Source organism: Dendrobates tinctorius, unplaced genomic scaffold (assembly GCF_039654945.1).
Source record: "Dendrobates tinctorius isolate UK_male_01 unplaced genomic scaffold, ASM3965494v1 ptg000297l, whole genome shotgun sequence".
Classification (NCBI taxonomy): Eukaryota; Metazoa; Chordata; class Amphibia; order Anura; family Dendrobatidae; genus Dendrobates; species Dendrobates tinctorius.
Window position 1 is genome coordinate 102,326 of NW_027361964.1, and position 24,464 is coordinate 126,789.

General features: G+C 45.4%; 1 protein-coding gene across 1 annotated transcript in view; it reads left to right on the plus strand.

Moving 5' to 3' along the window:
- Positions 1-16,985: 16,985 nt before the first annotated feature.
- LOC141073112 (uncharacterized) overlaps positions 16,986-24,464 on the plus strand; it is a 37,734-nt gene continuing 30,255 nt past the window's right edge. The window contains exon 1 of the mRNA XM_073560444.1: positions 16,986-17,137. The gene's annotated coding sequence lies outside the window, so the exon portion shown is untranslated. The remainder of the gene's footprint in view (positions 17,138-24,464) is intronic.

The window sequence follows — 24,464 nt, forward strand, 5'->3', positions numbered from 1 at the left end:
GCTGTCACTTAGCCCTATTCCTCCCATTCTATATATGCTTTTTTCATTTTTATTGCCCAGATGTAGTACTTTGCATTTCTCCCTGTTAAAAACCATTCTGTTAGTTACTGCCCACTTCTCCAGTTTATTTAAATCTTTTTGAATCCTCTCTCTCTCTTCTCTAGTATTAGCTATCCCTCCTAGCTTTGTGTCATCAGCAAATTTAATCAGTTTACCCTCAATTCCTTCATCTAAATCGTTGATAAAGATGTTGAACAATACAGGGCCCAGGACAGAGCCCTGTGGTACCCCACTTGAGACATTCTTCCAACTGGATGTGCAGCCATTTACGACCACTCTTTGGGTCCGATCACTAAGCCAGCTATGAATCCACCTAACAGTTGCCTTGTCCATTCCATACTTAGTCATTTTTTCAATAAGGATAGTATGAGAGACTTTGTCAAATGCTTTGCTGAAGTCAAGATATACTATATCTACAGCATTTCCTTGATCCACCCAATCAGTGATACCGTCATAGAAGGAACTTAAGTTAGTCTGACATGACTTATTAGTTACAAACCCATGCTGACTCTGTTTGATCACTTCATTCTTATCCAGGTATTGACTTACATGTTGTTTATTAATTTGTTCAAAGATCTTTCCTGGTATAGAAGTCAGACTCACCGGCCTATAGTTGCCTGGGTCCACCTTCTTCCCCTTTTTGAAGATAGGAACAACATTTGCTCTTCTCCAGTCTTCTGGCACTTCTCCTGTTCTCCAAAAATTTTCAAAGATTATGGAGAGTGGTTCAGAAATTTCTTCTGCTATCTCCTTCAGTACTCTGGGGTGTAATTCATCTGGACCTGGAGACTTGAATTCATTTAGGTTAGCTAAGTGTTTCCTCACTATCTTTCTATTTATAGATATCCTGGATTCTTCTATTCCCTTAATAGGACAGTGAATAACAGTTGGTGTTACATTTCCTTTCTGAGAGAAAACAGATGCAAAATAGGAATTTAAAAGTTCAGCCTTCTCAACATCCTGTCTTACCATTTCATCATTTTCATCCTGTAAAAATCCTACAGCATCTTTGACTTTTCTTTTACTTTTGACATATCCCCAAAATCCTTTATTATTGCTTTTGACATCTCTTGCAAGCCTCAATTCATTTTCAGCTTTAGCTAATCTGATTTGTGCCCTGCAGATTCTGCAGACAGCATTATATTCTTCTTTAGATATGCCTCCCTCTTTCCATTTTATAAACATTTTTTTCTTCCTTTTTAGCATGTGCTTAAGTTCTGTGTTCACCCATCCTGGTTTCCTTAAATGCTTCCTATTCTTCCCTCTTTTCGGAATTGTTAACAACTGTGCTTTGAGAATTTCATTTTTCAAGATTTCCCATCCTTCCTGGACATTTTTGTCTTTAAGGATATCCAGCCATTGGATCCCTCCAATTATCTTTCTGAATCCCTTAAAATCTGCCTTTCTGAAATCTAACCTTGACGTCTGAGTCTTCACAGGTCTTCCGCCTCTAGTTATCCAAAATTCTAAAATAGCATGGTCGCTACCTCCTAGGGTTCCAGCCACTTTTACCTCCTCAACCATTTCCTCCCTGTTTATAAGGATTAGATCCAAGGTAGCAGTTCCCCTTGTTTTCTCCCCTACCTTTTGGAAGATAAAGTTGTCAGCAAGAGAGGATAAGAATTTCCTTGACCTGTTAGTTTTGCCTGAGAGAGATTCCCAACAAATGTCTGGATAGTTGAAATCTCCCATGACAACTATGTCATATTTTTTGGAGAACTTGGCCATTTGATGCATAAAGAGTTCATCCATATCTTCAGCTTGCACAGGCGGCCTGTAGTAAATGCCTACAATGGTGTCCTTTCCATTGTTCTGTCCTTGTATTCTTATCCTAACAGTTTCCACAGAACTCCCAGTCTCTGAAGCTTCAATCTCTGTGCAGATATACGCGTTTCTAACATACAATGCAACACCCCCTCCTCGTTTATCAAGTCTGTTTCTTGCAAATAAGTTGTATCCTTCTAGTCTTGTATTCCAATCATGTGTATCGTCCCACCAAGTTTCAGTGATTCCAATGACATCATATTTCTTTTCCTGTGTTAGTAGTTCCAATTCTCCTTGTTTGTTGCCCATGCTTTGTGCATTAGTATAGAAACATTTTAGTTTGTGATTGGTTTCTCTGTCTCCAATATTTTTATTAATTAGATTCTTTCGTCTTTGTTCTTCCTTTCCACTTCTATTAGCAGAGTTCTCAATAGCATTTGTCAGGTGTATGGCTTTTTCTGGTCTTTTGCTTCCCTTCCCATGTTGTTCTAGAATCTGGAGCATTACATTTGTTGGTTCCATTAAACTCTCAAAATGGCCAGAAAAAAATAACTTTCATGTGAATCTCGACAGTCTATTCCTGTTCTTAGAAATGAAGGCTATTCCATGCGAGAAATTGCCAAGAAACTGAAGATTTCCTACAACGGTGTGTACTACTCCCTTCAGAGGAGGGCACAAACAGGCTCTAACCAGAGTAGAGAGAGAAGTGGGAGGCCCCGCTGCACAACTGAGCAACAAGACAAGTACATTAGAATCTATAGTTTGAGAAATAGATGCCTCACAGGTCCTCAACTGGCAGCTTCATTAAATAGTGCACGCAAAATGCCAATGTCAACGTCTACAGTGAAGAGGTGACTCCGGGATGCTGGCCTTCAGGGCAGAGTGGCAAACAAAAAGCCATATCTGAGACTGACTAATAAAAGGAAAAGATTAATATGGGCAAAAGAACACAGACATTGGACAAAGGAAGATTGGAAAAAAGTGTTATGGACGGACAAATCCAAGTTTGAGGTGTTTGGATCACACAGAAGAACATTTGTGAGACAGATGCTGAAAAGATGCTGGAAGAGTGCCAGGCGCCATCTGTCAAGCATGGTGGAGGTAATGTGATGGTCTGGGGTTGCTGTGGTGCTGGTAAAGTGGAAGATTGGTAGGAGGTAAAAGGGATTTTGAATAAGGAAGGCTATCACTCCATTTTGCAACGCCATGCCACAGTCGTACTATCTCATTTTTAGATCGTGAGCCGGTCTTTAAAAATCACTGTCTGAGGAACAAATGCTTGGGAAGTGGAGATATTGACCAATGAGAATCTATCTGATCATGAACGACAGTTGAGATTAGGTAGCATGTAACTGTGAATTTATTGATGTAGGTTTCCAGAAAATATTTGTTTGAAGGGTCTTGTATTGATCACCATTGATGGCGACATCAAGAAAATCAATAGAAGAGGTGTCAACAACATGATAATGAAGATAAATATTGAGATTATTGGAATTCAAAGTTGTCATGAATTTGGCAAGTGAAGTGGTGGAACCATGCCAGTACAAGAAAAGATTATCAATTTACCAAGTTCAAAAGAGGACACAATCTGTCGATAAAAATTGATCTTCCAGGATAAGGTCCTTCTGCCACAGCACCAAGAACAAGCTGGTAAATTAAGTGCACACCTGGGGAGGTGATTACTGCAGAATGGCAGTCAGTACTCCGTGCCGCAGGATCTTATTCTACTCCTCACCATTTGTGATCTCTACATATTAGCACAAAAAACAGATGCATCGGAAACTTCTCTGCCCTCTTCCTGTTTCCTGTCAATTGTGCTCTTAGAAATATTCTCTATATGACAATTTACCGTATGTCACCTTGCAACTCCCTGATCTTATTTCTCGGAAATCATAGCTCAGCATCAGTAATTCATCTGGATAGGAAGTATTTGGAGATAGAAATCTGTAGATCTTTTATATAAACAAGTGTAAGAAGACAGGACAAAGAAAAAAAGAAGACAAAACCAGGAAAGAAAAGAAAAGAAGATAAGACAAACAAAAAAAATACAAAAGAGCAGGAAGAGAAGAGAAGACAAAACAAGGTAAGAGAAGCAACAGTCCAGGAGACATGGATCTTGACTAACTCAAAAAAAGCTTTCTCAACTTCAGACTGGATGATGGACCTTGAGATAATCAGGGAAACTCCAGGGTTCTCCTGCAGCTCTTCGGCCTCACCGGTCATGGGAAATCCTCATTCATCAATTCCTGTAAGTAGGTGCTGGATGAGGTAGAGGAATTCATACAGTATGCTCAAGATGGAGAAGATGATACAATCATAACAATGGAGAGAAAAGCCTACGACCCCACCAGGAGCATCACCATGGTGGACAACAGAGGGAGCACAACCATGAGCAGCTTCCAGACCGTGGAAATCTACAACCAATTGGGTGTGTGAGAACTGTGAATCTTACACCTTATCATATTCTAGTATATTACTTATCATTGCCCCATGTCACTGTGTGTGCCGTCATTAAGTCGAAAGTGTCATCACCTGCGACAGATGACATTATAAATACTGGAAAAGACTTGGTTGGACAGAGGAAGATTGGAAAAAAGTGTTATGGACAGACAAATCCAAGTTTGAGGTGTTTGGATCACACAGAAGAACATTTGTGAGACGCAGAACAGCTGAAAAGATGCTGGAAGAGTGCCTGACGCCATCTGTCAAGCATGGTGGAGGTAATGTGATGGTCTGGGGTTGCTGTGGTGCTGGTAAAGTGGGAGATTTGTACAAGGTAAAAGGGATTTTGAATAAGGAAGGCTATCACTCCATTTTGTAATGCCATGCCATACCCTGTGGACAGCGATTGATTGGAGCCAATTTCATCCTACAACAGGACAATGACCCAAAGCACACCTCCAAATTATGCCAGAACTATTTAGGGAAGAAGCCGGCAGCTGGTATTCTATCTGTAATGGAGCGGCCAGCGCAGTCACCAGATCTCAGCCCCATTGAGCTGTTGTGGGAGCAGCTTGACCGTATGGTGCGCAAAAAGTGCCCATCAAGCCAAACCGACATGTGGGAGAGGCTTCTGGAAGCATGGGGGGAAAGTTCTCCAGATACCTCAGCAAATGAACTGCTAGAATGCCAAAGGCCTGCAATGCTGGAATTGCTGCAAAGGAGCATTCTGTGACGAAAGCAAAGTCTGAAGGAGAAAATTATTATTTCAAATAAAAATCTAATTTTCGAAACTTGTCAATGTCAGGACGAGATTTTACATTCATTTGGCAACTCATGAGATTAATAAAAGTATGAGTTTTCATGGAAAACACAAAATTGTGATAATACTGGAGGTGCTAGAAGAATCAGCCATGATTTAGCCAGATATTGTCTCATGGCTGAAGCGTGAGTGGAAGTTAGTAATAAAGCACACTTGAGTGTTGGGGAAGACGGGGTTGTGTTATAGAGAAGTTGGTGACGTGGTGTATATTTTGCCCTATGGTAAGCTTTTTTTAACCATGCGGTGACTATAGCCACAGTCGTACAATCTCATTTTTAGATCATGGGCCCGTTGTTAAAAATCACTGTCTGAGGAACAAATGCTTGGGAAGTGGAGATATTGACCGATGAGAACCTATCTGATCATGAACGACAGTTGAGATTAGGTAGCATGTAACTGTGAATTTATTGATGTAGGTTTCCAGAAAATATTTGTTTGAAGGGTCTTGTATTGATCACGATTGATGGCGACATCAAGAAAATCAATAGAAGAGGTGTCAACGACATGATAATGAAGATAAATATTGAGATTATTGGAATTCAAAGTTGTCATGAATTTGGCAAGTGAAGTGGTGGAACCATGCCAGTACAAGAAAAGATCATCAATTTACCAAGTTCAAAAGAGGACACAATCTGTCGATAAAAATTGATCTTCCAGGATGAGGTCCCTCTCCCACAGCACCAAGAACAAGCTGGTAAATAAAGTGCACACCTGGGGAGGTGATTACTGCAGAATGGCAGTCAGTACTCCGTGCCGCAGGATCTTATTCTACTCGTCACCATTTGTGATCTCTACATAACGGCACAAAAAACAGATGCATCGGAAACTTCTCTGCCCTCTTCCTGTTTTCTGTCAATTGTGCTCTTAGAAATATTCTCTATATGACAATTTACCGTATGTCACCTTGCAACTCCCTGATCTTATTTCTCGGAAATCATAGCTCAGCATCAGTAATTCATCTGGATAGGAAGTATTGGGAGTAGAAATCTGTAGATCTTTTATATAAACAAGTGTAAGAAGACAGGACAAAAAAAAGAATTCAAAACCAGGAAAGAAAAGAAAAGAAGATAAGACAAACAAAAAAAATACAAAAGAAGAGAAGGAACAGAAGAGAAGACAAAACAAGGTAAGAGAAGGAACAGTCCAGGAGACAAGGATCTTGACCAACTCAAAAAAAGCTTTCTCAACTTCAGACTGGATGAAGGGCCTCGGGATAATCAGGGATACTCCCAGGTTCTTCTACAGCTCTTCGGCCTCACTGTTCATGGGAAATCCACCTTCATCAATTCCCGTAAGTATGTGGTGGATGAGGTAGAGGAATTCTTAAAGTGCGCTCAAGTTGGAGAAGATGATAAAATAATAACAATGGAGTGAAAAACCTACAACCTCACCAGGAGGTTGCTATGCCTGCTACAGTGACAGTGAATGACACATTAGCCAATGATGGGACAGTAGTAGTCCCAATATCCGGCTAATGTGTTGAATGTAAAAAAAAATAAACATACACACACATATAGTTCATACTCACCATCTACACCTAATCCGAATGACAAAAATAAAGAAACACTATACTCCCTGTGTCCGACGTAATCCAATTAATATGATTGTCCTACGACGATCCGTGGAGCTGTCACATCAGCTGATGCAACCGCTCTCCAGGGGCTCCGGTGATACAATGACGGAGATAATCCTCTGGATTGTATCACTCTGCCGCCGCCAGGTCATCTGAGTTCACCGGTCGCTTTGCGGCACTACAGCGTGAGAATTTTCTCTCGCTGTAGTGCCGTAAAGGGAGAGGTTTATCTCCAATGACACACTGCTGGAGGGTTATCTCCAGTCAGTGTGTCACAGGAGGCCTATAGAGCGGTCACATCAGCTGATGAAACCGCTCTATAGGGGAGATCATCTTGGAACAATCGTTATTAAAGAGAGGATGATCCAGCTTCCAAAAAATAACCCAAAATTTATTGTAGCATATTAAAAACAGAGAGTAACGGACAGAGTGCACATATCAGCAAACAGCAACGCGTTTCCAACAGAACTGTCAAATGTTCTTTCTCAAAGCTGCTCCAAGTTGAAAGTGATATGGTTATATACCCATCACAGCCAATAAAAGTTCACATAGATACATGGTACAAAGAAACCAATTAATTAAAAGACAAAAATGCAACAAGAAATTTAAAGAAAAAAACACCAAAAAAGAAAAAACCAATGCAAAACAGTATACCCGAGTAGTGGAACCAACATTCGATCCACTGTAGATGCAGGATTATTGTCCCCCCGCAGATGATACGTTGTATTGTCCATCCAATATAGATAGACTTTGAACATTGGTAAAAGTATTTACAAGGTTTCCAGAAAGAATTGGTAATGTGGCAGTGATGGAAGAAAGCCAAAACATACTCATACAGTGGGGAAAAAGTATTTAGTCAGCCACCAATTGTGCAAGTTCTCCCATTTATAAAGATGCGAGAGGCCTGTAATTGACATCATAGGTAGACCAAAACTATGAGAGTCACAATGAGAAAACAAATCCAGAAAATCACCTTGTCTGATTTGTCAAGATTTATATTGCAAATTATGGTGGAAAATAAGTATTTGGTCATTAACAAAAGTTCATCTCAATATTTTGTTATATATCCTTTGTTGGCAATGACAGAGGTCAGACGTTTCTTCACATGGTTGGCACACACTGTTGGTGGTATGTTGGCCCATTCCTTCATGCAGATCTCCTCTAGAGCAGTGATGTTTTGGGCCTGTCGCTGGGCAACACAGATTTTCAACTCCCTCCAAAGGTTTTCTATGGGGTTGAGATCTGGAGACTGGCTAGGCCACTCCAGGATCTTCATATGCTTCTTACGAAGCCACTCCTTCATCGCCCTGATGGTGTTCTTGGGATCATTATCATTTTGAAAGACGCATCCACGTTTCATCTTCAATGCCCTTGCTGATGGAAGGAGGTTTGCACTCGAAATCTCACAATACATGGCCTCATTCATTCTTTCATGTACATGGATCAGATGTCCTGGTCCCTTTGCAGAGAACAGCCCCAAAGCATGATGTTGCCACCCCCATGCTTCACAGTAGGTATGGTGTCTTTGGATGCAACTCAGCATTCTGTCTCCTCCAAACACAACAAGTTTTGTTTCTACCAAACAGTTCTACTTTGGATTCATCAGACCATATGACATTCTCCCAATACTCTCCTGGATAATCCAAATGCTCTCTAGCAAACTACAGACGGGCCCGGACATGTGCTGGCTTAAGCAGGGGGACACATCTGGCGCTGCAGGATCTGAGTCCCTTGCGGCGTACTGTGTTACTGATGGTAGCCTTTGTTACAGTGGTCCCAGCTCTCTGCAGTTCATTCACTAGGTCCCTCGTGTGGTTCTGGGATTTTTGCTCACTGTTCTTGTGATCATTTTGACCCCACGGGGTGAGATCTTGCGTGGAGCCCCAGATCGATGGAGATTATCAGTGGTTGTGCATGTCTTCCATTTTCTTATTATTGCTCCCACAGTTGATTTCATCACACCAAGCTGCTTGCCTATTGCAGATTCAGTCTTTCAGCCTGGTGCAGGGCTACAATTTTGTTTCTGGTGTCCTTCGACAACTCTTTGGTCTTCACCATAGTGGAGTTTGGAGTGTGACTGTTTGAGGTTGTGGACAGGTTGTTCAAACAGGAGCCATTACTACAGGTAATGGGTGGAGGACAGAGGAGATTCTTAAAGAAGAAGTTACAGGTCTGTGAGAGACAGAAATATTGCATGTTTTTAGGTGACCAAATGCTTATTTTCCACCATAATTTGCAAAATAAATCTTACCAAATCAGACAAGGTGATTTTCTGGATTTGTTTTCTCATTTTGTCTCTCATAGTTGTGGTCTACCTATGATGTCAAATACAGGCCTCTCTCATCTTTTTCAGAGGGAAAACTTGCATATTTGGTGGCTGACTAAATACCCCCCCCCCGTAAGTCTAAGGTTTGAGTATGGGTAAACCTCTAAAGGAGAAAGAAGACATATGTGGGAAGAGTACATGTGGTTAGGAGTCACATAGGTGCAGAATGGCCATTAATTCTTTACAACATGGATGTGAGGCCAAATTGAGAAAGATATTTTCCCATCTCTCCACCCTTTTACTAAGATACCAAGACCCCACACAGTCTGTGGCCACCATACATCATGAACTACTCAGAGTACTAAGCAAAAGGGACACAAGACTGTAGTAAAGGGGAACCCTAAGCTCCTAGAATAGTTAGTATCAATATTTGTTTTGATGCTATTAGACCAGGTGTTTCACCTTTTAGATACAGGAGTGGTCTGTGTGAATGGTTTTTTTTATTGTTGGCAGGGTGGAATTTAAGGAAATATTTGACTTTACGTCACACTGTCTCTGCCTCTCTCCTATCAGAAGAAATGGCAGAAACATTTCTACTGTCTGTCACACCGGTGACTCACACAGTTACTGGGCTTCATCTTTCCTTACTGTATTAAACGCTCTGCTCCTCCCAGTGTCAGGCCATCTTGCTAAACTGCCTCTTACAGCATTCCCAGCACTGCTGCATCCTCCTGTTGCTGGAGTTTCCCCACCTGGATATAGGGGGTCATGACCAGACTGCAGGAATTTAACCCGCTGTGTATTGCAGAGTTTTGCTTCCTTGGCCTATTCCTTGCCAGTAGGGGATATATTAGGCAGCTCCACCCTCCACACATTGGCTGAACTTACGTTCCAGAACTTAGGTTCCTAACCTCAGTTCCTCCCTAGCACTTTGGACTGTCTGACTATGCCTCTATCTGTGCTTTCTGTGCTTCAAGTTGTGCCTCTGACCTTTCTGTCACCTGCTGCAGATCCGTGGACTGCACTGGTCTGGCACCTGGTGACTACTCTAGCAGTTCAAGCCAATCCTCACCATAAGAAGCTCTAGTGAAGACCTGGTAGTCACTTAGTTATGTCCCTCCCGGGAAAGCCCGGCCAGTGACGCAGTGCGTTCACACCCATCACCGTCATAATTGTCAAGGAGTGTAATTCATTTCACACCATGTACTACTGTAGTGTTATCTACTTGTCATACAGAGGAAAGTTTTACCTCAGATATTGTGTGCTCCTCCATGACATTGGAGTTGGCGATGTGCGGTTGTATTACCTCTTCCAACCCCTAACCCCCGGGAAACTCCCCCACCCACTTAAACTCCCAATAATAACAAGACACCCAAATGGAATATAATGGCCACAGCAGCCTTTTATTTAAATAACATACAGTAATTTGTAAATATATCGCAACCTTGGGGAGGGTCCTTGAAGCTCCAAATCTGGTGACCAAAACGTAAATAATACTTTCTGTGGACAAACACATACCATAAATTACTCCCAGCCGTTACCTCACTGGCTCGGGAGCACCAAAACCCCCACCAGCCACCATGACCCATAACATTGAAATAACCAACCCCTTGCAAACCCCCCCTGCAAAAAAAATTAGGGCGGGCGGGCGGGACAATTCCTCGTGGCTCCAGGGCGGGAAGTAAGGTAACCGCCCCTGAAGCCCCTTAATATACCCCCCCACCCCCCTCCTTCACCCTCTTGAAAACATTAACCCCTTCCCTCCAACCCACCGTCATGCAGGGCCTCCACTTAGCCGCTGTGGGGTGGGGGTTCCGCGGCTCGCTCCAGCCCTTGTCTTGACATTGGAGTTGGCGATGTGCTCCTCCATGACATTGGAGTTGGCGATGTGCGGTTGTATTACCTCTTCCAACCCCTAACCCCCGGGAAACTCCCCCACCCACTTAAACTCCCAATAATAACAAGACACCCAAATGGAATATAATGGCCACAGCAGCCTTTTATTTAAATAACATACAGTAATTTGTAAATATATCGCAACCTTGGGGAGGGTCCTTGAAGCTCCAAATCTGGTGACCAAAACGTAAATAATACTTTCTGTGGACAAACACATACCATAAATTACTCCCAGCCGTTACCTCACTGGCTCGGGAGCACCAAAACCCCCATCGGGGTTACCCTGTCCACTTAATCCCTGGGGATCCGACCAACCACTGCCGGAAGTCCCCCCAACTCACCAGACCCAAACCACGGATAAACATTGAGGAATCCATATAACCACAGATCCCCCAAAACCAATTTAGCACCAACTTCAAGGACCCCCTCCCCCCACACGCCACAACGAAGGCAATTGAAGACCTCGATTGCCTGAGACCCCCCATTCCGAAAAGCCATGGCCCTCTCAATCCCATCCTGCAGCCCCAAAGCCCAAAGATCCATTCCCACATCATTTAAATGAACGCCGTCAGCCCGCCAAAACTCCCCCCTTCCAAATCAAAATGCCGAACCACCACCCCCCCGTTCCTAACAACGAATGCAGACACTGCCCGATTGACCTTTATCCGTGCCTTATTTAACTTGATCACCGAGAAGAGAGTTATCCGAGAGATAGCGAATTAGACGGGAGTGGACCAGGCGTTCCAGGAGTTTAGAGATGAAGGGAAGGTTAGAGACAGGTCTGTAGTTAGCAGTGCAGTTCTGGTCCAGGGATGGCTTTTTAAGTAAAGGGGTTATGATGGCATGTTTAAATGAGGAGGGAAATATACCTGAAGAAAGAGAGAGGTTAAATATTTTAGTCAGGTGAGTGGTGACCACTGGTGAGAGAGACTGCAGGAGCTGTGAAGGAATGGGGTCACTGTTGCAGGTAGTAGGTCGAGCAGAAGCGAGGAGCTTGGAAACTTCTTCTTCTGAAACAGGCTCGAAGATAGCTAGTGAGCTTGAGGTGCGGCAGGGAAGGGGATACAGGCACTGAGGAGATTGGGCTGAGATATCCTGATGGATGTGGTTGATTTTTTCTAGGAAATAAGTGGCCAGATCCTCACCGCTGAGGTTGGTGATGGGGGCCTGTACTTTAGGTTTCAGGAGGGAGTTTAAGGTTTCAAAAAGTCGTCTTGGGTTGTTGGATAGAGAGGTGAGGAGGGTGGTGAAGTAGGATTGTTTGGCCAGATGAAGGGCAGAGTTATAGGTTTTGAGCATGAACTTATAGTGGATGAAGTCTTCTGCTAAGAGAGATTTTCTCCACTGCCGCTCTGCACACCTTGAGCAGCGCTGAAGAAAGCGTGTTTGCATTGTGTGCCAGGGCTGCCGTTGTCTGTGTCGGGTCTTTCTGTGTGTAGAAGGTGCTGCTTGATCTAGGGCATTCTTCAGTGTATTATTGAAGTGTGACATTGCTAAGTCTGGACAGGAGAGGGAGGAGATGGGGGCTAAAGATGTGTGGAGATTGTCCATAAGTTGCTGGGTATTAATGTTACGTGTATTCCGATAAGTGTGGTAAGTGGGGGTGTCCCGGGTGAGGAGACAATTCTTGACTGAGAAGGAAAGAAGGTTGTGGTCCGAGAGCGGGAGAGGGGAGTTAGTAAAGTCGTGCAGTGAGCCGGGACGTGAGAAAACCAGGTCCAGAGTATTCCCGTCCTCATGTGTAGGAGAATTAGTAAACTGTGAGAGGCCGAAAGAAGAAGTTAGAAAAAGAAGAAGAGAGGCAGATTGGGAGAGGGGATCATTGATGGGGATGTTAAAGTCTCCCATGATGAGGGTGGGGATGTCACAGGATAGAAAGTGAGTAAGCCAGGTGGCAAAGTGGTCTAGAAACTGGCGGGAGGAGCCTGGGGGATGGTAGACAACCGCCACTCGTAAGGAGAAGGGCTTAAAGAGTCTGACGGCGTGGACTTCAAAGGAAGGAAATGTAAGTGAGGGAACCGGGGGGATGACCTGGAAAGAACATTGAGATGAAAGGAGCAGACCTACACCTCCACCCTGTCTGTTCTCAGGTCTGGCGGTATGTGAAAATTTCAGCCCACCAAACGAGAGAGCGGCAGCAGCGGTGGTGTCTGAATGCTGGATCCAGGTTTCTGTAATAGCCAGAAGGTTAAGTGAATTAGAGAGAAAAAAATTGTGAATGTAAGTCAGTTTGTTACACACAGACCGTGCATTCCAGAGAGCACATTGGAGAGTGATAGGAGAAGGCATGCACTGAATGTTAATAAGATTAGCAGGGTTTCTATATGCAGCTGGAGGAGAGTAATGTATACTGGTGGAGGGAGGCCCAGGGTTGGGGGAGATGTCGCCTGCAACTAGTTAAAGGAGAAAAAACAGAAGGAGCAGGTGGTGGGATGATTTGTATGAACGATTTGAGTGCTGCATGGAGGTATTGGATGGTTTGGAGTGGGTGAGAAATGTCAGTAGAGCCTCAGAGTTATACATGGGAGAGGAGAGAGGGGAGAAGGGAGGGGTGGATATGCAGAGAGTGCACAGACTGTGTTAAAGGGCGGGCGAGTTATGAGAAAGCAGAAGATAAGACAAATAAGCAGCAGGTTGATATGATCAATGCATAATGTAGTACAACTGACCAAGATGCATATGTGTATGAAAAAGTTATGCACCTTACCTGTCTCCTGCCCTGTCCAACTGCATTGTCTAACTGCAAGCACTTTATCCTGTTGCACTTATTATCTGCTGCACGCGTGAGCCCACACGCGTGCTATCCCAGCCAGAGCTAAATATATATGACATGAAATGTCTCCTAGCTTCTGCCACCAAATGGCCACAATCAGTAATTAACCAATCAGCACAAGGCCAGAGCAGGCATTACTACGCAGTGTAAACAACCAATGCTGGACAAGGCCATAAAACAATGAAAGAAAAGAGAAAAAAAAAAAAACCATTCAACACTTTAAAGCAGAAACCAATAACGAAAGACCCACCATAGGAGTGATGGAATTAAATACCATGAAAATATCTTGCTACATATGATGCAGTTCACACTTGTCAGACAGCACACATGGATGATGGAATTAAATACCTGTGTGAAGAAGAGAAGAGAGGAACATCAGCTTCAATGCAATGTCTAACTGCACTTGATCCTGTTGCACTTAATATCTGTTGCACGCGTGAGCCCACCACGAGAAGAGCCCGCTTGCGCACAAAGAACCTTGTGCAGACATGGAACTAAGTACGAGAAGTGCACGTGCGCACCCGATGGGACCCCCCCGGAGTGGCTGCGACACCGGAAGAGGTGACGTCAGGCCCGAGGTCCCGCCGTCAGGTGAGAGCGACCTGACAGGCGGCGTGATACATTATTTACCTCATGCACTGGTGTAGTGTCATCTACCTAACATACAGAGGATAGTTATACCTCACACATGACGTGCAGCTCCATTATCTACTTCATGTTCTGGTGTAGTGTTGTCTACCTCACGTATGGTTATACCTCAGACATTGTGTGCTCCTCCATAATTTATTCCATGTACTGGTGTGGTGTCGTCTACCTCACATACAGAGGATATTTGTGCCTCGGACATGGTGTACTGCTCCATTATACTTCACCTTCTAGTGTAGTGTTGTCTACATCATATACAGAGGATAGTTATATCTCGCACATGGTGCACTGCTCCTTTATCTACCTCTGGGACTGGTGTAGCATCGTCTACCACACTTACAGAGGATAGTTATACCTCAGACATTGTGTGCTTGTCATGCTTCTCTGTCTGACGAGCCGTAGCGGGCACACCTTTCTTCCAGGTGTTTAGGTTCTGACATTCTGGATGTAGTCGGTTTAGCATAACACAGGTGTTTTCATTTGTCTGCCCTAATGGCTTTTAGGTGCGGCTTCATTTGCTGGCTCCCTGCTGGCATTTCCTGCTGGTGATAGTTTCTTGTGAATGTTCGGCCATTGTGCAGTAGCTTAAAGCCAGCCAGTGAAATTCCAGCTAGGGTTTATCTCTTTTCTGTTTCTGTTCCTTACTCTGCACCTACCTTCTGTTTCTTTTTAGGCAGTAGGAGGCATAGAATCTAACAGTACAGACTTTATACTTTATTTTGTGGTTTACTTTACTCACTCTGGCATCTTTCCTTTTTTCAGCACACATTCCCTTTTGTAGGTAATTCACACTCTGCTCTGCCCTCCGGCCCTTTAGGAGGAATATGAATAGCTCAACGGCCTTTGAGGCATCATATGTCAATGCTGCCATCTTCTAGTCTACAGTTACGGCTATCTCTGCTCACACAGGATCCATTAGGGACTGTGGGTCAGGATCTCTAGTCTGTGCAGGAATAGGCAGGGTCAGTTGCAGTTTTTAGTTTGCTACCTATATTCCCGAGTGAGTAGCTACTCTATCATTACAGTGCTCCTTCATTATCTACCTCATTTACTAGTGTAGCATCATCTACTTCACATACACAGAAAAGTTTTACCTCAGACATTGTGCTCCTCCATTATCTATGTCATGTACTAGTTTAGGGTCGTCTTCCTCACAGAGGGAAGTTTAACCCCAGACATTGTGCTCCTCCATTATCTACGTCATGTACCGGTCTAGCGTCGTCTGCATTACATATAGAGGGAAGTTTTACCTCAGACATTGTTCTCCTCCATTATCTACATCATGTACTGGGCTAGTGTCGTCTCCATTACATATAGAGGGAAGTTTTACCTCAGACATTATTCTCCTCCATTATCTACGTCATGTACTGGTCTAGCGTCGTCTGCATTACATATAGAGGGAAGTTTTACCTCAGACATTGTTCTCCTCCATTATCTACGTCATGTACCGGTCTAGCGTCGTCTCCATTACATATAGAGGGAAGTTTTACCTCAGACATTGTGCTCCTCCATTATTTACGTCATGTACTGGTCTAGTGTCGTCTCCATTACATATAGAGGGAAGTTTTACCTTAGACATTGCGCTCCTCCATTATCTACGTCATGTACTGGTCTAGGGTCGTCTTCCTCACATACAGAGGGAAGTTTTACCTCAGACATTGTGCTCCTCCATTATTTACGTCATGTACTGGTCTAGTGTCGTCTCCATTACATATAGAGGGAAGTTTTACCTCAGACATTGTGCTCCTCCATTATCTACGTCATGTACTGGTCTAGCGTCGTCTGCATTACATATAGAGGGAAGTTTTACCTCAGACATTGTGCTCCTCCATTATCTACGTCATGTACTGGTCTAGTGTCGTCTCCATTACATATAGAGGGAAGTTTTACCTCAGACATTGTGCTCCTCCATTATCTACGTCATGTACTGGTCTAGCGTCGTCTGCATTACATATAGAGGGAAGTTTTACCTCAGACATTGTGCTCCTCCATTATTTACGTCATGTACTGGTCTAGGGTCGTCTTCCTCACATACAGAGGGAAGTTTTACCTCAGACATTGTGCTCCTCCATTATCTACGTCATGTACTGGTCTAGCGTCGTCTGCATTACATATAGAGGGAAGTTTTACCTCAGACATTGCGCTCCTCCATTATCTACGTCATGTACTGGTCTAGGGTCGTCTTCCTCACATACAGAGGGAAGTTTTACCTTAGACATTGTGCCCCCCATTAGCTCCCTTATGTAACAGCCTCACTCACCTCCCCTGTGTTCACACTGCAGACATTGCTGATGCCTCATACAGCGATGTATTATACCCCACGTGTAATGTCTACAGCTTCCTCATAGCATTGTTGTGATGGTGAATGTGGGGAGTGTATGAGGAGCAGAATGAGGCAGCCATGTAATTCTGCTCAATATGGTGGAGCAGGGAGGACACTTTTGAAACAGATGTGAGCAGGTTGCGGGATGCAGTAACGGACAGGAGGCAGAGCAAGGGTTAACGTTATTGTACTTGAACGTATACTCCACGAAGGGAGGAGAAAGGATAAAACCGGGGAACAACAGATGATATGGACTCAGATAGTGTACAGGGTGAAATGATGAATATAATGGAGATGGAAACAGTTCTCAAGGGTTAACTTATCAGTCCGATGGCTTCCTGACTGCAAAGTCCACAGCACGAACGATGGTGCCAACGCAGCCAGCGCGTGGTAGATCCAGGGTCGTCCTGAAGGTGTTGTGGAGCCAAATTCCGGCGGCAGCAATATGTCCTCGATGTCTTTAATGGATTCCTTGGTCCAGAGTTTGCTGTGCGGGGTGTAGTACAGTCCACACCACTGTCGGAGCCTATCGTGGCCCGACAGATGTACACCGGGGTATAAGAGCACAATTCACGGTGAGTCACCCGGTCTTTCCTAAGCGGTATGCGCGCGATACAGGGCAAAGGTCGGTCCGGGCTTCTAAGCTTTCCCCCGAACAAGGGAGGCAGCCCCGACAGTTCCGGACCGGGCACAAGAGAGGCACCCCCGGTCCGGTTCTTCTTCTTACACAGACACTGATGGGGGAGTGCTATAATAACTGTAATAAATATTCTCTCTCTTCATATACGTGTATGATTGCATGTATGACCTGTAAGTGGTTAGACTAGACACGTGTGTATCCAGGTACGGACTGGGACAGAAATTCAGCCCTGCCATGTGAAATCACACCGGCCCACGCTGTCCCCGAGCACCAGATGGGATATATCACTAATATTACCCTGGATGGAGGAAAGGAAGATTTACTACAAGACCGATATGTCTAATGATACCCATGGCTGCTGAGGTAAGTGACGGAGTCAGCGACTTTGTGCTCAATCACAACTCGTAACAGCATAGGTGTCTTTAGACATGGATTCTGTTAACAATGTAGCAGACAAAGCAGCCCACAACCAGAAAGGCCCTCCTGGCATTTGCCAGAATTGCCAGATGGCCAGTCCGGCCCTGTGTGTATCTCTCAGCAGTGCTAGCTGTTTTTTCTTGTCTAATGGAGTCATCCCTTTACTTTACTGGTAACTAGATAAACAATGCTGATGGTCAAGCAAATCATTACCATGTGTACCACATTGTATTGTTATTCCTTTGACTATTTAAACTGAAAGAATCTGTATTGGGGCAGACAGGTGATTGCGCTGACACCAGGTGCAGCTGTCATTCTCTCTCCGTGCCGGCATGATCAATAAAGAACTAATCATCTTACATATTCAGGTCTGGACGATTTCTAATTGGAAGCCTAAAACTCCACTGACAGAGAGAGGAGCAACCGGAGCTGGGGATAAACTGTAGCGTGAATGTCCAATCTCTCATCCTGGTGGAAGCTTCTTCTGCCTCACCGATGATGAACTGACAGGGACGGAAGACCCTGATACCATGCTGTTACGAAACTAAATCTAAATGGTAAAGCAGCAGAGCTTGGGGGAGACGAGCAGGTAGAACTTGTAGGATGTTTCCGTAAATGTCTTCATGTAGTGAGAGGGGCTGGCCGCTGCAGTAAAAAACACTTAGCCCTTTTGACAGGAGAGCTATATTGCCTACCAACCAAGCTTGACCTCACATGGTAGACTGCTCAGACCATGACACCAAGCTCCTTAAATAACTAAAATGCCTCCCTCCCGATAATAAAATGCTCCAATAAGGAACACATAACTCTTTTGATGGACGGGTTGGCCACAGCTTTATTATTCCTTTTAATCTTTCTAATAACCACTCCATTGAACCACAAAACGTGTAACATCCAGGATCCAAAACGGAATGCACCACCGACTCACGAAGGGCAAGTTCGTCTTCAGTTTCATACTTTCCAAACCGATAAATTTTACCGCCAGCAGTGACTTTATTCAACTCACTAAAACATAAAAAACTCTATCAATAAACAGGCAACATCATCAACAACCATATCAGAGGAGGGAAGTTCAGTCAGCAGGTATCGGTGAAAATTCAGATCGAGCCCAAAAAGAGGGTATTCATAAGGGTGTGTGCACACACTGCGGATTGCTCTGCGGAATTTTCCACGCAGATTTGATGAAAACCGCAGATAAATCTGCAGTTTTTCTGCGGTTTAGCCTGTGGTTTGACACCTGCCATGGAGCAGGTGCCAAACCGCAGTGGAATCTGCACAAAGAATTGACATGCTGCGGATTTGAAACCACAGAAAAACCGCGCAGAAAATTCTGCAGTGTCTGCACTGCGGTTTTCATTTTACCTAGGTTATAATGGTACTGTACACCGCAGCAAAAACTGCTGCGGATCCGCAGGACCAAAACCGCTGCGGATCTGCAGCAGAATCCGCAGCGTGTGCACACCCCCTAATGGGACAGTGCCAAGCAATCAAATATAGGGAGGAGGGGGGTGGAAACAGGAAGGTGAATTGTTTGAATAATTGTTATTATTGTATGTATTGCATCAACTAAACTGACTACCAGAAAACAATGACACACTTGTAACTGCACTAGATGAGCGCCCAGATTACGAGCTTACATTGGAATATGTCAGAGGAAAGCTTGTAGATGAGAAAAAGCAAAAGACAGAAAGTGCAAGTAGCAGTAGGGTATCTAATGCAGAATATGCTTAAAAACCCAAGATATACCCAAAAACAAAAGTAATCTGAAGGAAACACATGAGGGTTTTGTCTGCAAGAAATCAGGGGATTGTCAAATCTCCCTAAAACAAAGCAGAGAGATCCCAGTAAATGACGTGCTCTATGTCAATAGTCTTGAAAGCAATCTGTTACCCGTGAAGAAACTCACAAGACAAGGAAATGAAGTTACATTTTAAGATGACAGATGTATCATCTCAAAAGAAAGTCACACACTAGCAGAAGGAAAAATCAAAGATGAGTTGTACCAGTTAAAATGCATGGAAAGTGTATACACTAACATGAACAGCACATAATTGTAACCGGCATCTTGAACACAGAGATCTATAAGCAATGAGAAAGTTATTAAAAGAAACATGTTGCTGAAGGTATTACAGTCAATCTGTGTAATCAGACAATGACATGTACTATAATTACAACAACTCCGAAAAGCTGATTAGAGTATAAAATGGGGAACCAGAGTATTTTCAACCATGCAAGAAAATTGTACATTTGTACGTATACAAATATCAGGAGCAGAACAAATACTCCATATGTATATGCACTAAAAGAGGAAAAAATTATAAGAGTCTATATGAAAAAATGTATAAGGCCACCAGGGGACGCTATTTGAAGCTGACCAGCTACTCCATTAGCCTAATGTAAGGCAATACCCTCATGTGATGGAGTAGATGACAGCACATAGCTGTATACATGTGGCTATGTGAAGTAAAGTGCTAATGCAAAGCATTTAGGTGTAATAAAGTGCATATACTTGTTAAGTACTTACTGAATTAAACTAGTAAGAGGATCCCAGCCTGCCACCCCTTCGCGCGTTTCACCGTGTCTTCATCAGGAGTCTTATAAGAAAAAGGATTTGAAAAAGGTCAAGCAGATCCAGGTGAAAGTGGATGTATATTCTGTTATATGTGGACAATGTGATTATGGTTCATCAAGAGGAAACAGAAGTTATAAAGATGACTAAAATTCAGAATCAACATTTTGAAACTAAAGACCTTGGAAATGAGACCTATTTTTTATGAATCCAGGTCCAAAGAGAAGATGGAAGTTTTCCTCTAAACCAAAGTGCAAAAAGCAACTCAAGTCTGAATCAGTTTGGAATGTCAGAAGCCAAAAGTATATCACCCCCAATGGACCCATCCTAAAGAAGATGATCTGTAACCTAACAATGAGAAATACAGACAGGCAGTGTGGTCACCTCTATACATAAAAACTAAGACTCGACCGATATCGCAGCAACAATTGGAATTCTCTACAGATATGTGGAAAGGACTGGAATGCAGTTAAGAGAGTTCTTCAATATTTGAAAGAGACAAAAGACATAAACTTAAGAATATCTGTAACAGGAGATCTAAAACTCAAAGGCTATGTGGATGCAGATTGGCCTGGTGACTTAAGTGATCGTAAATCGACAAACGGAAATTTGTTCAAGCTTGGAGAAAGTTCAATTTCTTGATCTAGCAGAAAACAGGTGTCTGTAGCCTTGTCATCTACAGAAGCAGAGTATGTGTTTGCAGCCCACGCAAGTAAGTCATCAACTCAACGATTTATGAAGAGAACCAAGGATTAGAGTTGAGCGACTTTGGTCGGATTGGGTTTCATGAAACAAAATTTGTTTCAGATGAAACTCGTCCGACTAGGGCAAAAAAAGTCGGAGTTTCGTCCAAAACCCGACCCCAATGCAAGTCAATGGGGAATAAAAGTCGGCATTGAGCGGACGAAACTCCGACTTTTTTTGCCCTAGTCGGACGAGTTTCATCTGAAACAAATTTTGTTTCATGAAACCCGATCCGACCAAAGTCGCTCAACTCTACCAAGGATGCATTAAACTTGCATGCAGTGAGAAGATCAATGCGAGGACCAATCCAGCTAAAATTGATGTTAAACATCATCACCTGCGTGATATGATAGAATGCGGCTTAAGTAGTTGTTGAGTGTGGGTGTTGGAATAATGCTTATTATTGTATACTAGCTGAAGAGCCCAGCGTGGCCCGGGCATAGTACTTAACTGTGGGTCCCACTCTCTTCCTTAACAGCCCCGCTCTCCACCCACCATCACGCTCTCTCCTTCCGCAGCCCTGCTCTCCACCCACCATCACGCTCTCTCCTTCCGCAGCCCTGCTCTCCACCCACCATCACGCTCTCTCCTTCCGCAGCCCCGCTCTCCACCCGCTGTCCCGTTTTATCCCTCCGTAGCCGCGCTCTACATCCGTGTCTCGCTGTCCCTCCACAACCCCGCTTTCTCCCTCCACAGCCCCGCTCTCTTCCTCCACAGCCCCGCTCTCCATCCGTGTCCCGCTCTGATGCTTTGTGATTGGTTGGTGTCCCACTCTGATGCTTTGTGATTGGTTGGTGATACACACACATACATACACTTTTATATATAGAGATATTGCATCAATTACTATTTACTACTGTTTAATACTGCATGAGTTTCTGTCTCCAGAAATAATGTGATATTGCAGATAATTCACTGTAAAACAAAAACAAAAAAAAACAGGACCTTCCTGCTCGCTGTGTGTAACTGGAGCACATTTTACTTTCACTTTGCAAGCTGACAGACAAGATGCTAAGATCCTAAGCTATAAGAAATTCCAGTTGTAAGCTATTATCTTTATTCCTGAATAATTATATGTTTCCTGTTGAACGGCTGGACAGTACAGAGATAAATCCACTGCCAACATGAATTTCCACCAATGACCAGATAGACAACACTTGGTGTGAGTCAGAAGAAGACTCTGACCACCTCTTGTTAGAAACAAATGTGCTGGATCAAAATTTAACCCCAACCTAACCAGCCACAAGAGGAAGGGAGAGTGCGAGGGAGGGAGGAATGTTTACCCCTCTCCTTTTGAACACTTTTCCTCTGCAGTCAGGGACACCTTCCCTATTCGGCTTGTGGTCCTCACAACTTTGCTTCTGGTCAGTGACCAAATGCATGTAGAAGAAGAGACAAAGAAGACTATTGGACAATGAGAATCATCGCCTGGCTCCAGAGGCTCTATCACCATAGTTACTATTGGTAAGGAGCATTAAAAGTGAATAATAGTAGAGTCTACAACGCTTCATCGTACCCAGTGCTTGGCTGGTCCTACTATATTCACAAAGCCAGGAAATAATTCAGCACTCATTCTGCCTATTAATCCCCACTGCCATATCACATGTAGGGCACCTTGGGAACATCCCAATCTGCAGGATGCACTCACAGGCATGTGCCCGGAAAGCTCCCATTCATACCGAAGACATCTGCTGCTAAATGTTCTGCAGAAAGTCATGTGACTGGAAGGTCTAACTGGGTGTGCTGCAGCACCGTTCCTCACACAGTTTTGCAATTGGGGGCAGGGGGCACACTAGGTGGCAGGGCTCTGTGAGGGGCAGGGGGCTCACTAGATGGCAGGGCTCTGTGAGGGGCAGGGGACACACTAGGTGGCAGGGCTCTGTGAGGGGCAGGGGACACACTAGGTGGCAGGCTCTGTGAGGGGCAGGGGGCTCACTAGGTGGCAGGGCTCTGTGAGGGGCAGGGGGCACACTAGGTGGCAGGGCTCTGTGAGGGGCAGGGGGCACACTAGGTGGCAGGGCTCTGTGAGGGGCAGGGGACACACTAGGTGGCAGGGCTCTGTGAGGGGCAGGGGACACACTAGGTGGCAGGACTCTGTGAGGGGCAGGGGGCACACTAGGTGGCAGGACTCTGTGAGGGGCAGGGGGCACACTAGGTGGCAGGGCTCTGTGAGGGGCAGGGGGCACACTAGGTGGCAGGGCTCTGTGAGGGGCAGGGGGCACACTAGGTGGCAGGGCTCTGTGAGGGGCAGGGGACACACTAGGTGGCAGGACTCTGTGAGGGGCAGGGGGCACACTAGGTGGCAGGACTCTGTGAGGGGCAGGGGGCACACTAGGTGGCAGGGCTCTGTGAGGGGCAGGGGACAAACTAGGTGGCAGGGCTCTGTGAGGGGCAGGGGACACACTAGGTGGCAGGACTCTGTGAGGGGCAGGGGGCACACTAGGTGGCAGGACTCTGTGAGGGGCAGGGGGCACACTAGGTGGCAGGGCTCTGTGAGGGGCAGGGGACACACTAGGTGGCAGGGCTCTGTGAGGGGCAGGGGACACACTAGGTGGCAGGGCTCTGTGAGGGGCAGGGGGCACACTAGGTGGCAGGGCTCTGTGAGGGGCAGGGGACACACTAGGTGGCAGGACTCTGTGAGGGGCAGGGGGCACACTAGGTGGCAGGGCTCTGTGAGGGGCAGGGGACACACTAGGTGGCAGGGCTCTGTGAGGGGCAGGGGACACACTAGGTGGCAGGGCTCTGTGAGGGGCAGGGGGCTCACTAGGTGGCAGGGCTCTGTGAGGGGCAGGGGACACACTAGGTGGCAGGGCTCTGTGAGGGGCAGGGGACACACTAGGTGGCAGGGCTCTGTGAGGGGCAGGGGACACACTAGGTGGCAGGGCTCTGTGAGGGGCAGGGGGCACACTAGGTGGCAGGGCTCTGTGAGGGGCAGGGGGCACACTAGGTGGCAGGGCTCTGTGAGGGGCAGGGGGCACACTAGGTGGCAGGGCTCTGTGAGGGGCAGGGGACACACTAGGTGGCAGGACTCTGTGAGGGGCAGGGGGCACACTAGGTGGCAGGACTCTGTGAGGGGCAGGGGGCACACTAGGTGGCAGGGCTCTGTGAGGGGCAGGGGACACACTAGGTGGCAGGGCTCTGTGAGGGGCAGGGGGCACACAAGGTGGCAGGGCTCTGTGAGGGACAGGGGGCACACTAGGTGTCAGGGCTCTGTGAGGGGCAGGGGACACACTAGGTGGCAGGGCTCTGTGAGGGGCAGGGGACACACTAGGTGGCAGGGCTCTGTGAGGGGCAGGGGGCACACTAGGTGGCAGGGCTCTGTGAGAGGCAGGGGACACACTAGGTGGCAGGGCTCTGTGAGGGGCAGGGGACACACTAGGTGGCAGGGCTCTGTGAGGGGCAGGGGACACACTAGGTGGCAGGCTCTGTGAGGGGCAGGGGGCACACTAGGTGGCAGGGTTCTGTGAGAGGCAGGGGGCACACTAGGTGGCAGGGCTCTGTGAGGGGCAGGGGGCACACTAGGTGGCAGGGC